This window comes from Triticum dicoccoides, chromosome 5B (assembly GCF_002162155.2).
Source record: "Triticum dicoccoides isolate Atlit2015 ecotype Zavitan chromosome 5B, WEW_v2.0, whole genome shotgun sequence".
NCBI lineage: Eukaryota > Viridiplantae > Streptophyta > Magnoliopsida > Poales > Poaceae > Triticum > Triticum dicoccoides.
Genome location: NC_041389.1, coordinates 487,058,298 through 487,073,118, shown reverse-complemented (window position 1 = coordinate 487,073,118; position 14,821 = coordinate 487,058,298). Strand labels below are relative to the sequence as shown.

The 14,821-nt window shown below is 43.9% G+C and overlaps 1 long non-coding RNA gene across 8 annotated transcripts in view; it reads left to right on the top strand.

The window, feature by feature from the left end:
* The first annotated feature begins 6,317 nt into the window (after positions 1 to 6,317).
* The window catches only part of LOC119311035, a 14,782-nt gene continuing 6,278 nt past the window's right edge, over positions 6,318 to 14,821 (top strand). For 6 of the 8 annotated variants that reach the window (XR_005150857.1, XR_005150859.1, XR_005150855.1 and 3 more), the window contains exons 1-6: positions 6,320 to 6,703; positions 6,773 to 7,120; positions 7,199 to 7,242; positions 8,016 to 8,124; positions 11,033 to 11,236; positions 11,408 to 11,508. This is a non-coding gene — a long non-coding RNA (uncharacterized LOC119311035). Of the gene's footprint in view, positions 6,704 to 6,772; positions 7,121 to 7,198; positions 7,243 to 8,015; positions 8,125 to 10,856; positions 10,949 to 11,032; positions 11,237 to 11,407; positions 11,509 to 14,821 lie in introns of all 8 variants that reach the window. The other 2 variants (XR_005150853.1, XR_005150854.1) reach the window with 2 other exon arrangements.

Below are 14,821 nucleotides of genomic sequence, written 5' to 3'. Positions count from 1 at the left end.
AACCCATATATTATCCCAACATGTGGTCCCAACACAAAAACCCCACCCCACGACGCACACTTACCTTTCTTGTTGGACATTCCACTTACCGCTCGGATTCCCGTCTTAACAGGACATTTCTCGCTGGGGCCCTCGTTATTAACTCTTGAAGCAACCAACAACCCTTCTATCCTAACCAAAAAATTGTACGGCTTGATGAAAATAATATATGGACCGCTCGCCCATGCTGTTTGTTGCAAAGAATCTCACATGAAATGTTATACATATGTCACATTGGTTCACTATCCTATCTATAATGCCGTGACAGTAGTTTAGAAACTCTCCTAGCACTCCAAATACCGGCAACAAAATCACCAAATATATAGCATCCGCAGCTACCATGAAATAGGACACTAAATAACATTTGCAGCAAGCAATCAATTTATGCACCAAGCACACTGAGCAGAAGCAACAAGCTATCAAGATTTCTTCTACTCACATAACTGACAAATGTGACTAACTCTGTAAGAAGTTTTGCCTTCAGAACCTAAAAATGGTATAGTCCCATCACTACTTCAGCCGCTCTCTGATCTCAATAGAAAACATGGAGATCGTCTAGTACACTTCGGCTGCACTTAAATAAGCTTGCTAAAAAGAAACTTCTCAAGTGACGTAAGAAAAAATATAAGTAACTTCCACTTGACAGTCGCATCATTTGACTTATAGATTTCAGTTAGCATGGCAACTGAAGTCAGTCTATTGATTAAATTACATAGTTCATTGTTAAATGCTAAACACAGATTTAGAAGAGTTTCAAATGCTCATCTGTCAAATATGCTACTGTATCCTTAAAGGGAAAAAGAGCTCTTTTATAGACACTACTAGCAGTGGATACAGGGTGAGCTTTTTCAGACAGAGGAAGTATAAGATAAGGATTTGAATTGTTGACGCAAGGCCGGTGGAGCCGTGCATGGTCCGCTTGCAAAGTGCTTTGGAGCATGGACGTCGTGCACATAGTGCAAAGCTGGCTGAAGGAGTCAATAGATTGGATCCCGGCAAGACTGCACATACTTAACGTTGGCTGCCCCTACCTTGATTGATTCCCATGCTGGCAAGGTTGCACACATAGAGGAAGACTCAATGGATTCTTGCCGGCTAGAAACGAACAAAAGCAAGCACGCAGGTGATGCCTATTTCTTTGCAACAGATGCGTGTCGCCTGACGCAATGGGGGAAAACAATATGTATATAGTGATTTTACCTCAATAGATATTTTGGTAGCTCCACTCCATTAGTATGAAATTTGTGATGTTGAAAACCTGAAAAAAAGGAAAATAATGATCTCAGTGGCAATTGTGTCAGCTGTTGAATAGGTACGACATTTATTTTAGGATTACAACTATTCTCTCCCATTGAACAATGGCTTGAATTCTTTCAAGAGAGAACCATACAGTAAAAAGCTTCAGAACACAATGTACTCTAAATCAGGTCATATTCAGGCCATATACATCGAGCTTATACTACCAAAAAATATCAGCTAGAAATCTAGCAAGTATCTTCAAGGATCAAGAACATGAAAGAGGAATAATGACGAAAGAATATTGAATCAAGATTTTTTTTACAATGTCATGAACCTGGTGCCAACGGCGTACTCGCAGCGGCCGATGAGCCTTTGGCCACTGCCTACACTGCGCTCGCGCACGCCGCTTCGCTGCTGCCGCAAGCACCGGCCACACTCCCCGCCGCAAGTAGCCGAAATGATGGAACTCCATGCCATCATAAGCCATTCCAGATGTTGAATTAAGGCTAGTACGACATCCCATATTTGAGGATTGCACCCGGAAGATTGCACTCAACACGCCAGTTGAAACCAAGATTAATAATACAGATACAAAGAAAACAAAGATAAGCAGGAATAGGATGTTGATGGCCTGCTCATCTTGGTCCCTCTAGACCCAAAAAGTTCGTTACCTTTGTAGAAAAAAGATTTTTTGGTTCCCCTGGTATCTAGCACCAGCGACAATTTCCTATTGTGGCGACACCCCGACATGGCCCTACTTAAGCTCCTTCTCGTTCTTGCTTTGGTTCCGGTCCGGCAAACCATACCATATTTCAAATATTTTTACACTGTAGCATCCTAAAAGTTCTCATGTCTTCTAGTACATTATCTTTTGTAGAATCATCATATATAGCTCTTAGTCTATGTCCTCCCAACCTAATGCAAAATGAACAAAATCAGATATCTATACATCAGTACACAACTTAGCATATACTCCCGCCGTCCCATAATATAAGAACATTTTTTAAGCTATATCATGGGAGGGAGTAGTAGACAGAGTACTGTTTCAAATAATGGTCCCTAAGAGTAAGGTTAACGTTCCCAACCAGACTTGTGAGCATCTTCGAGCAACATACAAGCCACAGGAGTGTAATTGGATATCACAAGTGTCAAATCAATAGCTGAGCATAGCAACTCTACATGGACTAATAAAACCAAAATAAATTTTAACATACCGCCGGTCCTACAACAGTGGTTGATAGTGAATTTGGTAGACACCCATAAATAACAATTTAGCAGTGTCTCCGACTCTCTATACATTTTGAGTCCCATGTTTTCAGCATTTGATATCTCCTTGAATACAATGAAATTTATGCTTCACAGGAGGATCTGCACAAAATAAATGAAAAACACTTAAGTTTCTCATCCTTGTAAGAAGAGGTAATTCTATCGAGAACTTACTAAGGGCATTCAATCAATTCAATTCATGAAAAGTTGTGTCCGTTGGAGCTTGTTATGCCAACTGAACCATGTTGACCGACCCCAACAAGCATATGCACTCACGTTCTCTACTCACATAACAGAGTTATGTCTGATTCTCCCGTTTGTTGTACTCCCTCCGTTTCTAAATATAAGCTATTTTAGATAATTCAATAGGGACTATATATGGATGTATATAGACATTTTTATTGTGTAGATTCACTCATTTTACTTCGTATGTGGTCCATATTAAAATATTTAAAAGGTCTTATATTTAGGAACGGAGGGAGTAATTCTTTATCCCCGTTAGAAATTGATGGCCAAGGATCAAATGAGAAATGAATAGAACCTTAAAGAACAACATCAAATAGACCTTACTCATTCTCAGGTAATTAAAACCAAGGGAGGGTTCCTGTAGGATAACTATATTCACCTTCTAGTCTTTGCATCCATCACAACCCCAAAATTGATTGACATAACCAGCCAGAGAATGCACCTGCCCTGCTGCCCAAAAAGGAGGAATGCCAGACAACAGAATGTAGAGTATAACTCTAGCACTCCATATGCAATTATCGGCTCCATATATCCGCTTCAGCACCTCCGGAGCCACATAATAGGCACTCGCAGGAATATCCCTGAACTTCTCATCTGCATTTCCATTATATCCCATTTAATCTTAAGCACTGCATGAGCTTAGTTGCCAGAATTTAATTCAGGTAGCACTACATATACAATTGTAAATTGTAGAGACAACATGAACTAAGGGGAATAGTTGAGGTTTCTTCCCTTGTCCCTTCTCAAATAGTATGTTCAGTTAACCAATTAATTACTCACCGGCTTGAAGGAGACGGACAGGCTGAAATCAGTGGGCTTGAAAAAACACATACGTGTACAGTTGTCCAACAAGTTGACTGAAACATGCATCACAATACATCGTCAGTGGTTTTCTCCTTGCTTCATCTTAACCAACACGCAGCGCAATACATCATCAATGAAATGAGATTTCAACTCTCCAAGAACGCTACTTAATGAGTTTAAGAGGTTTCGGCCCAGCATTGACTGAAACTGTTTCCGAGAAATTAGACCTACACCGAGATTGAACAATATAAAGAGTATTCCCTGGAGTAAATACTGGCTCTAAAAGTTGTCTAAACGAAATCAGCGCGTCAGAGCTCTGAGATAAACAGACCCAATAAAAAACTCCATACATTAACAACTGTATGATCTAGCTGGGTGCACAAATAGGTTTTAAAGAAACTCACAGGAACAATCTTGGAGAGCGTAAGTAGATATTCAGTCAAATTAAAAGGCGAAGTCAAAGCAGGGAACAGTTGATCCGAAAAACATGCCGTTCCAATGCACAAACATCCATATGCATGTTCAGGAAGAAGAAAAGCACAAAGATGTCATCTCCTATAGCTAGCTAATGTACTATGGTAAAGATCGTACATACTTTGAGCGAGCGAGCATTGCATAAAAGAACAAACACCTTAAACTACAAAGGGCATAGACAACAAAGAACACCTAGTCACAGAGGCGACACTCACCAGCAAGCAAGCAGCGCACGCACAACGCAACCGTCTTAACCCCTTTACTCACTTCATCGTGTAGTTGAACTGCTTACACCCCAAGCACTGCACCTCGTCGTCCCTAAGGTGCTTAACGGCCAGCTAGACGAAGGTATTCTTTGAGGTCGCACCGGATGCAGCAGAACACTGGTATACTAAGCATCGGCTAGCTCGGAGGTGTGCCCTGCATGCACCACCCAATCATGAGGTTACCAGGGTGTCAGATCACAAACTATTAGTTAGTTTTGCAATGCACTGGAAAAGACCATATATTACAAAATAAGCTCATCTCACTGCGGCAATATCGCTAACAGTTCAGAAATATTACAAAATAACACAATAGCACATGCAGTAGCAGTAGCAAGCAACATTCCCTGCACTCTTCCATCTAGTGACCATCCTCTCTCTGCTACCTCAACCACCACCACCACCCTCACACCAAAAGCTCATCTGTACACTGGATCCATGTGATCTCTCAGTTCTCTCTGCTCTCTCACGCAGAAAACACAACAACAAGCAAGCCTCTCTAGCCTCCCCCAATCCAACTAAATCAGAGAGGAAATCTCTATTATCTGGTGGCTAGTGGCTTGTACCTAACGGATCCATAACTGGGTGGATGGATCTCCGGCTCGCGGTAGTATGTGTGTTTTCAAACTCGCGTGAAGAAGAAACGTGTACCTGTACGAGAGGTCGAGAGCTTTACAGCAGGAACACGCCATGGAGCCTGTCTCCTCTGCATCCTTCATTCATCTCGTTCTTTGAAGAAGATAGGCATCCCTCGCACATGTCGGCGGCGGCGGCAACGAAGAGGCGGTGATGGTGGAGGCAGTGGCCCATCCCGGCCGGAGATCTCGCCCGCCGCCAGATGGACGTCCTCCGCACCGAAGAGCCGGTCGATGCGGGAGCATGAGGCCGAAGTAGGCCGTGAAGCGGGCGACGGCGTGGGAGAAGAGATTGTTGAGCGCGAGGGAGACGGCGAGCTCGCCCCCGCCCTCCTCCGCCAGAGTGAGCTCGCCGGCGGCGGGGCTCCGCCGCTGCTGCTATGCTCGGGAGCGGGAGCGGCGCCCCGGCGCGCACATCGTGGAGAGCCTGGCCAGCGGCGGCGGCAGCTCCACTCGGTCCTCGGTGGCGGCGGATCGACTCGTATCTCGGCGGCGGCTCGTCTTGGATCTCATTGGCGGCTCGTATTGGGGGTTGGGGCGTCTTTGAGAGATTGTAGGATAGAATACATAGATCGAGGGGAGCCTCGCTGGCTGTTTTTTTGGTACGTGCGGGGAAGGGACGAGAAAACCGTCGAAAAAAAACCAGCGAAAAAAAACCAGCGAAAAAAACCCAGACGAAAATGGTGGGACGAAAATAAAACCCGGAACGCGACCTACCAACTGAGACATTAGAAGTAGAGATATGGTATTAGTAAAAGTGAGAAACACAAAGCAGCATTTTTTTTGAACTCACCACATTTATAGTATACTCCAGTTAAAATATTTTTCTCTGTTATTTATACTAGGATTTTTTTGAGGGATTTTTTCGAGTCTATGTTTTTTTTGAGTCTATGTTATTTATACCAGGAAAGAAGGGTTTTCATAAGAAAACGCGAACACACAACACAAACGACCCAAATACCAAGCCCAGATGGCCCTTTTTGCCGAGGTATGCCTGTCATTAGTTTACACCAAATCCCTTCCGTCCCGCACCTATCGCGCCCAAAGGATTCAGGGCATGTACAATGGTCGATAAGGTAGTCTTATCTTAAATCTTGCATGTAATTTAGAGATGACAGAAAAACATGTCTACAATGAGTCATTTTTTAGCCTTATCATCAATAACTAGTTATTCCTAAAATTGTGGTGAGACATATTATGCTAAGAGATCATCTCTTGCCTTCTCTTAATTAAGAGAAGACAAGCCTTCTCTTATGATTTCTCTTTCATCCACCTCATCATTTATCCTACGTGGCATTGCTAAGATAGAACCATTGTACATATTGTACATGCCCTCAAAGGGAGCGGCGGCGGCGAGAGGCCCGGCGCCGACCGCAACCCTAGCCCGAATCAGCACCCGCCGCCCGACGCTTCCGGAGGGGGCCGCTGGGGCGGCCTAGACCGACGTCGAGGCGCGGCGCCCGTTCACGGCCATCAGCCAGGTCCACGCCGACCTCGCCCTGGCGGTCTGCCGCAGCGGAGCGCCGGCCTGGAGTTCGTCGACGCGACCGCCGATGGGTCGGATCGGAAGGAGCGGCGGTCCGTTGTTGACGAGGCGCGCTGGCGGCCCGTTCGGTCCCGATCCCAGGTGCTGGTCCACCGGCGTGGATGAGGAGCCCGTATGAGGAGCCCAGGAGCAAGCAAGTTGCCTAGATCTCGCAGCCCCGGCCGTCCCGTCTCCGTCCCTAGGGTTCCGAGGTGCGCGACTGAGATCCCATTTTTTTTTGTTGAGGGAGCGACTAACATATAACATTCCTTTTGGATCAGTGCAGGAGAGGGCGTACATGATGCTGCGGATGAGCGGAGGCGGCGAGGCCAGCGATCATGGGAGCTCGGAGGCCAGGAGTTACGAGGAGGAGCTCGAGCAACACCTCTGCGTCCACCACCAGGAGCACCCGGGTGGCGTCGATGGTGATGGGGACGATTATCTCAAGGCCAGGGTGAGGGCAAGGGCGAGGATGAAGGCGAGGGCGAGCTCTCCGAGGCTCTGAGGAGAGCGAGTACGAGGAGGAGGGGTTTGATTAGGATGAGGAGGTGGGGGACGTGGAGCCAGAGCTAGACGCTGCAGAGTACAAGGTTGCCACATGGCTTATGGCCCTCGCTGGTATTAGCATTGTGAGTATGTTTTGTTTTCCTGCTCATTTCAACATTTTGCGTGGGTTGCTGATGTGCAGGTTTGCTTTTGCTTTGTAGGGCGGACGGAGGAGCATGTCGAGGATCACATAAACACCGCGCAGGTAGTGATTTATGTTTCCTTGTCTTGGATGGATTTAATTTGTGTATTTGGAAGCTGGGAGCACTCAACTTTTGATTAAATGACCTTGGACCGACAGCAATTCTTATTTTGCTAATGCGTGTGACATACAGGGCAGTACTTGTTTATTTTAATTGAAGCAGTGGCATAATTCCTTGGTAGAGCTAAATTATTCTCTGATATTATAGCAACAAAGCCAAAAACAAGTTAGGATGTAGATAGTATGCTATAAGTGGTAAAATTTACCTCCTGCCATGTTTTCTCCGGGGATTGTGGCATGCACCTCCAATTCATCTAATGCACGGCGAACTTTGCCTTTGTTCAAATTGTGGTATTGTGTTTTTGCTTACTGAAACCAGCCAAATTCGAACAGAGCAACTGACAATTTACAAATCAGCGTATTATTGAAAAAACACAGGATTCATGGCAAGAGGTTGATTCAGATGAGTAGTCTTACGAGGCAAGTTTTTTGTTTTATTCCCTCTGGTGCCTGGGCCTGCATCTAAAGTTCCAAGATGCAGTGCTAATGGTTCTAGCCATGGCTTCAGGAATTAGTTGCATTAGGCGACGCAGTTGGTACAGAAAGTAGAGGTCTCTCTGCTGATACACTTGCTTCCTTACCTTCAGTAACTTACAACACAAAAGATATGCAAGATTGCAACACAGAACAGTATATTCAAATACTTATAAGTTTCATAGCCTTCCAATAATATATATTATTAAAGTGGCCTTCTAATGTATAATTATTCTTGGTAGGCGTGGAATTTGAAGCGTGGAATTTGAGGGAGGTGAATCCTTGGTTGCACTTCCCTGCAAGCATTCATACCATTTTGACTGCATTAATCAGTGGCTTCAAATGAATAAGGTACAACGTCGCTTTCGACTTGTTTATTGTTAGAATGGATACAATAGTTCCCCATACATGAGGATTGTCTAAAATTTCATGGTATGAAGCATATCAGGCAATCACATGTGTGCCATGGAAAATGTAGGGTTCCTTTGTACCTCTACTACATACCATACGTCTATGCTTATTAATCTAGTCACCGTCTATGCTTGTTAACCTAGTCACTTGCATAGAAAATATAGGGTTCCTTTGTACTCTACTATAAACCGTACCTCTATGCTTATTACTCTAGTTATTATACAGCTATGGCTTGCTGTAGCCTTATGCTGTTGTCTGAAATACGCTTCTTTGCGCATATCTTTCTAGAGTATTTATGATCAGTGGCTATTATTTAGTTTCATATGTCCCCTTTTAAAAAGCTAGTTTCATATATCCCTTTTGCCATCTCAAGTCAAGTAGATTATCATAATATGATTTAGTTTCTTTTGTCCCCTTCTAAAGAGCTACTCCCTCCGATCCAAAATAAGTACCGCAGTTTTGAACTAAGGCTAGTTCAGCCTTAGTTCAAAACTGTGACACTTATTATGGATCGGAGGGAGTAGTACATCCATTTTGGCTACAAAAGAGTTCAAGTAGTTGCCAGTGCTAGTTTAAGCAGTTATCTCGTCCCGCTTTGGTTGAATGAAGATAGAATGGTGACAGAAATAAGGAAGGGATGCCTTTGCTGTGCCTGTGAGCCTTTTCTTTCTGGGCTCCAGTTTCTTGAATAACATCACTATCTACAACTCACCTATGGGATTCATAATCAGTCTATATGGTATAGAGACACCCAAAATGTTGCTAATTACCAACACCCAATTATGCGCCAGAAACAGTAATATTTTTTATTATATTTAGTTATTTACTATTAGACCTAAACTCAGTTCAGAGTATTGACTTGTCTTAGTCGAGTAATAAATTCAAGCTTTGGCCTTCAAGTAGAAAGTTAAACTACCTGGACAGTCCTCACGCGCCAATTAGTGAAGGCCGTGAAGTTACACACAACCCTATTCTCAGCATGGATTATATATCCAAAAGCTTAGTGGGCTAACACAATAGTAGGTGGACACATAAAGCAGGAAATAATGAGGCATAAATGTTTGACTAAACTAGAGTTCATTTAAAAATAGCACATTCATGTTGAGAAATTCTTATATACGACTTTTGAATTGTAGCCAGTCAACTTTGGATAAGTTGTATCACTTACTAAAAAAATGTGGGCCTTACCGTGTGGGGAGGTTGCTAAAGCAATAAAAACGTGTTCGTCATTCATGTCAATACGAATAAATCGAGTTTAAAATTCACCATACATATTGATATAAATAAAACATAATATAAATTCAGAAACATGCAAATACAGCTACAACAATGAGTAAGATACATGTAAAGTTTATTTGTTCTCAAAATAATCTAAGAATTATTCATCTTCATACCAAGTTGCCTATAATAAATGGTCACCAACTATCATGAAAACGATAAAATCCATCTTCTTCGCTATTTGGACTGCTCGGGCTTGTCAGCACTATGCCTCCCATGAGCAACTGCACCGAAGACATAATATGGTTAGGTGTTAGCTCACAGTGTCAAATGCGCGATTAGCTTATATTGCATTGCATCTGAGTAGAGCGGAGACATGATGGATGTAGTATGAGTTGGTCACCTATGAGGGTGTCTGCGTGGGCTCTGGCCGCGCACTCCGCGATCCTGGTCCTATTCATGTGATGCCATTGGGCTTGTTCGCCACCGGCGCCGGCGCTCGGACGACGCCACCTGTTATCTCTGCGTTGAACACCTTCCCAGTTGATATTGTGCCATGACCGCCCAACGGTTTCACCATGTGCAATGTGTCGGTGCTGAGTCCGTCTGTGCATGATGGAATGTTGGGAGGTTGTGGCACATTATGCATCGGGGAGGCGTTGAACGTAGGAATGGCGTGTGGCAGGGCCGACCGGTGGCGGACAAGGCCAAGGTGCAAGTTGCGTGATTAGGATAACCAGGATCAAGGAAGTTGCCACAAGAGCCTGCTCGGGCGCCCTTGCAATCAGCCACAATGTACTCCATCTATAGCACCTGGGGGTCCAGCAGGTGGCAACCCCGAGCCAGCTAAGTAGCGAAGAAGATGAATATTTTGTTTTCATGCTGGTCAACGCGTATATTCTGTTGGTGGCAACTTTGCATGAAGTTTGTAAGTCTTTGATTACTTTCAAAATAATAAATTATTTGATGTATGTTTACTTAATTGCCAGAGTTGTGTTTGCATGACTTCTGTACCATATTATGTTTTATTTATATATGTGTATGGTGAATCTTAAACTTCATATAATTTTGGTTAACACATGAATGAGTGAATGATCTTCTGGCCTTAGCAACCTCCCAGCATCCTAAGGCTTTTTCTTTCTATGTAAGAAATTCACCTTATCAGAAGTTTACTGGCTTTAATTCAAAGGTTATTGCGCTTGTAAATTATTCCTATATAAGAATTGCTTGACAAGAATATGATTTTACGGATAAATTCTGCTCAGTCAAAGCATTCATCATGCTTATTTTCTGCTTCTGGTCAGTATGATTTTACAAAGACCATTTGCACATTTTTATTTGCTTCAGCTAAAAAAACATTTGTTCAGCATTAACACCATGATTTTTTTGCGTGTTAATCAAAGAGGTAATTCAAGTCATCTATGATGTCTAAAAGGATTGCATTGCCTTGATAGATGATGCCACAAGTAGTTAGTCAGCAAACATAGCTATTTGGCGAGCTATGGCGAGCGCCATACCTAAATGGTGTTGTTCGCTGCAAATATATGTATGTAAAGTCTAAAGCTGAGTCGTAGCTCCTGCTGGGCCTGGTTGTTTGTTTGCTGATGGGCTTGGTTACTAATGTGTGCAGGCCACAACTCCAGGATGCTAAAATTGAGTGCGACCACCCCGCATACAACTAAACCTAGCTACTGCATGAAATCACGATCGTGCGTGGTGGAGGCGGCAGCGGCAGCGAATAGGGCATTAGGGCACGGCAGGGCGGTAGCAGCCGGCGACGCGTGGCCGTCATGGGCTGGCAAGGTGGTGAACAGCGACTCAGCGAGCCGTGAGGGTGAGCAGACAAAAAAAAGATCAAATATTTGTATTATGTTGCTGACTTCCGTTGATTGAAATTGTATTAGATCAAGTATTCAAATACATACTTATGTTCTCTAGTTTAGTTCTGTACTTGTGCATTGTATTTATTCTAGTGCCTAATTGATTTGTTTCCTCTTGTGACTAGATATGGACATTTAAAGGAATTGATCTTGCTGAAATTAAGAAAGAATTTCAAAATATACCGAGAAGAATGCCTTTGCCACGGTCAATAAAGCTTTATTATAGGTATGTATTCTTTCTAACTATCTTCACTTGTATAATGTGTTTTTTATGATTATATTGTACTAGTGACAGATTCATGATTTATCTATGCTTTCTATTTTTGTAGACATCTTTATGCTTGTCTTAGTTAATAAAGATGATAAATTGGTTATCTGTAATCCATACATCTATGCGTGTCTTAGTTAAGAAAGATGATGAATTGGTGATCTATAATCCATATAATCTTCATTTAGTGAGGTATTTTGAGTACGAGTATTTACTTTTGGATTTCGGTTGTAATTGCCTGCTTCTTGTGTAAGAGTGCCATGACAAGCGGAGTTGATGCCGTTGAGCAGACTGGCACTCTGTGTTCGGCCTGATGTCGACGCTCCTAGCACTGACGAAGCGTTGAGAGGATTGGAAGCCACCGGGATTGGGCCATTGAGGACGCCACACTCAACGAGGAATTGTATGGGCACCTCCTGTCCCGGTAGTACCAGAAACTGTGAAAATGGCTGGCTTGTGCAAGTGCACAGAGGCTGGAGTATATAGTAGGACGATTCGCCAAAACCGAGTTTAGGTAGTAGTTGGCTTGAATCTGCGCCGGTGCTCTAGAATTGATGTTGTCGTTTGGGGCCGCAGAGTGTGATTGTGGGACTGGAAGGAGAGATGGCCGGAGCTCTTAGGCTGCATAGTCAAAGACGTTGAAATGCCGTTCCCTTCGATGGCGCAGTACCTGTAAAAGGACCGAGATGGCCGTAGGATGCCCTTGAAGGGACTCGGATACTTGTCTTCGCTCCTGCAGTAGCTGGAGCATTGGTGAGGAGGTAGCTAAACATATTTGTTCGCCGGGCCGGGTTCTCCCCGGTGCCTTCGATGCTTGGTGGGCTTTCCGACCGTCTCATCTTCTCGTCTCTATTGCTTTGTTTCCCACACACTACAAAAATACAATTAAGAACTCGTTAGCTTCACAAACTCAAAAGTATTGCTATTCTGATATTCTTCGCACCAGTCATGTGCACATATTCTACTCGACGAAAGCTGTTTTGCACGGATCATGTCTTTTGGCGGGAAACAAATGCGTAAAGATTTAGAGGTGCTCTATTACAAACTGACTTAGGGGCCATTTGTAGCCTCTGTTAAAGTGCTATTTTAGAAACGGAATCAATACTCATATCCAAATTAATTGTCATCTATTTACGTACAAATATACGACAACGCAAACAGTAATGTACTGCCAATTATTCTCATTATGATATTTTCGCGAGTTTTAAATGCGACTATTTATTGCAGCGCATCCATATATGGATATCAATAAAATATTTCCTAGTATATCCCTGTGCACTAATGAAACAATCATCAGGATCCACTCAAAAAAATAATAACATAATTAGTGTATAAACCTAAGAATTATAGTGGAGCAAAACGACAAGTCAAAAAAAAGTTTTCATAAGACTGAAGACTAAAACATGAGAACTATCGTCCTAAGGGTTAAACCAAAGCAGCAAGGAGTAGTTCTCATGTTTTAATCTTCAGCCTTATGGAAACTTTCTTTGCCTTGCCGCTTTGCTCCAGTATGATTTTCAGGTTTATACGGTACTTATGTTTTATCATCCTGCTGATCATTTCATTAATCGACAGAGATATAGTAGGGAATATTTGATTGATACGTATATAAGGATGTGTTGCAAATAGATAGTTGCATTTAAAGCTCGGCAAAGTATTAGAACGAGAATAATTGGTAGGACATTAATGTTGGCGCTGTCGTTTAATTTGGATATGTGTGAATTGATTTCGTTCCTCACATAGTGCTTCAGCAGAGGCTATAAATACCGCTATTTCAGTTCGTAACAGAGTACATCTAGATCTTTGCGTATTTGTTTCCCGTCCAAAGACGTACCTCGTGCAAAACAACCTCTTTCGGTCGAGTAGGTACTACGCACGTGACCGGTGTGAAGAGTAACACAATAGCAAAACTCTTGAGTTTGTGAAGCTAATGAGTTTTTAATAGTAGTTTCGTACTGTGTGGGAAACAAAACAATCGAGACGAAAAGATGAGACGGTCGGGAGACCCACCAAGCGTTGGAGGCACCGAGAACTCGACCTGGCCAGGAAATATGTTCAACTACGTCCTCACCAATGCTTCGGCTATTGCAGGAGCACGGACAAGTAGCTGAGGCCCTCTGAGGGCATCCTACGCCCATCTCGGTCCTTTCAGAGATGGCACATCGCGCTTTCATCTTTCGTCCACATGTGTCTCCCTTGCACAGATCTTCTAGCTTCACGACCCCTCGCCAGCCGTGCCATGCCGATGCAGGGAAACAACGACATTACTCGTGATCTGTTTCGATGGAATGGTGTTTCATTGTCTTCGACTATGCTGCCTCGGAGTGACCGCCGTTTCTCCTTCGAGATGCCACAACCACACTTTGCCCCGAGCGACGACATCAACTATGGACCATCGGCGCAAAATCATCCCAACTACTACCTCGACTCCATTTTGGCGAATCGTCCTCTTGTGCCATGCCAACCTTTGTGCACTCGCACAAGCCACTCAATTTCGCAGTTTATGGCATGGCCACGACAGCAGGTGCCCTTACAGTTCCTTGTGGAGCATGGGTCATTGGTGGCTTGATCCCAGTGGCTTCCAATTCTCTCAACGCTTCGTCTGTGCTAGGTGTGTTGGGATCAAGCCGAGCACAAAGTGTTCGCCTGCTCAACGGCACCAACTCCGGTTGTCGTGTCGTGCTTCCGCGAGAAACAGACAAAACATTTGTGCAGTGGAGAGAGCCGATTTGCCATGATAACGAGCTCGCCTTTCTCATGGGCGCCGAATCCATGTCTCGTGGAGAGCCGATCCCGCCATGATGGCAAACTTGCATTTCTCGTAGGCACGGGATTTGTGCAGCTCAGGGAACTGACGGGCTTCTAAGTTGTCCGCCTGCATAGGGGTACGTTTCTTGTAGGTGCTAGACCTATGCACAACCAATAGAGCTGACATGATTCGACGATGGTTGCGTCCACGGGTATCCGCTTCTTGCGGGCACCAGATCCGTGCAAAATATGGCGTCGGTTGGCTTCAACATCTGTCTCCATGGGCATACACTTCTTGGAGGCCCCAGATTTGTGTCGCGTAGACAACCTGCGAGCCTCCTTACTAGCATAACATGGGTCGGCGACAACAAATGAGCGCATGGTGCGCCGCCTGCACAAGATTGTTAGAATCGTGGAAAGACATCCTTGCAGGTATCCTCTACGAACTTCATCCATTGTGTCTCATCTGCTCAGAGGCAAGTGCGATACATGCTGAACACAATAATTTTGCTTCATTTTTGTG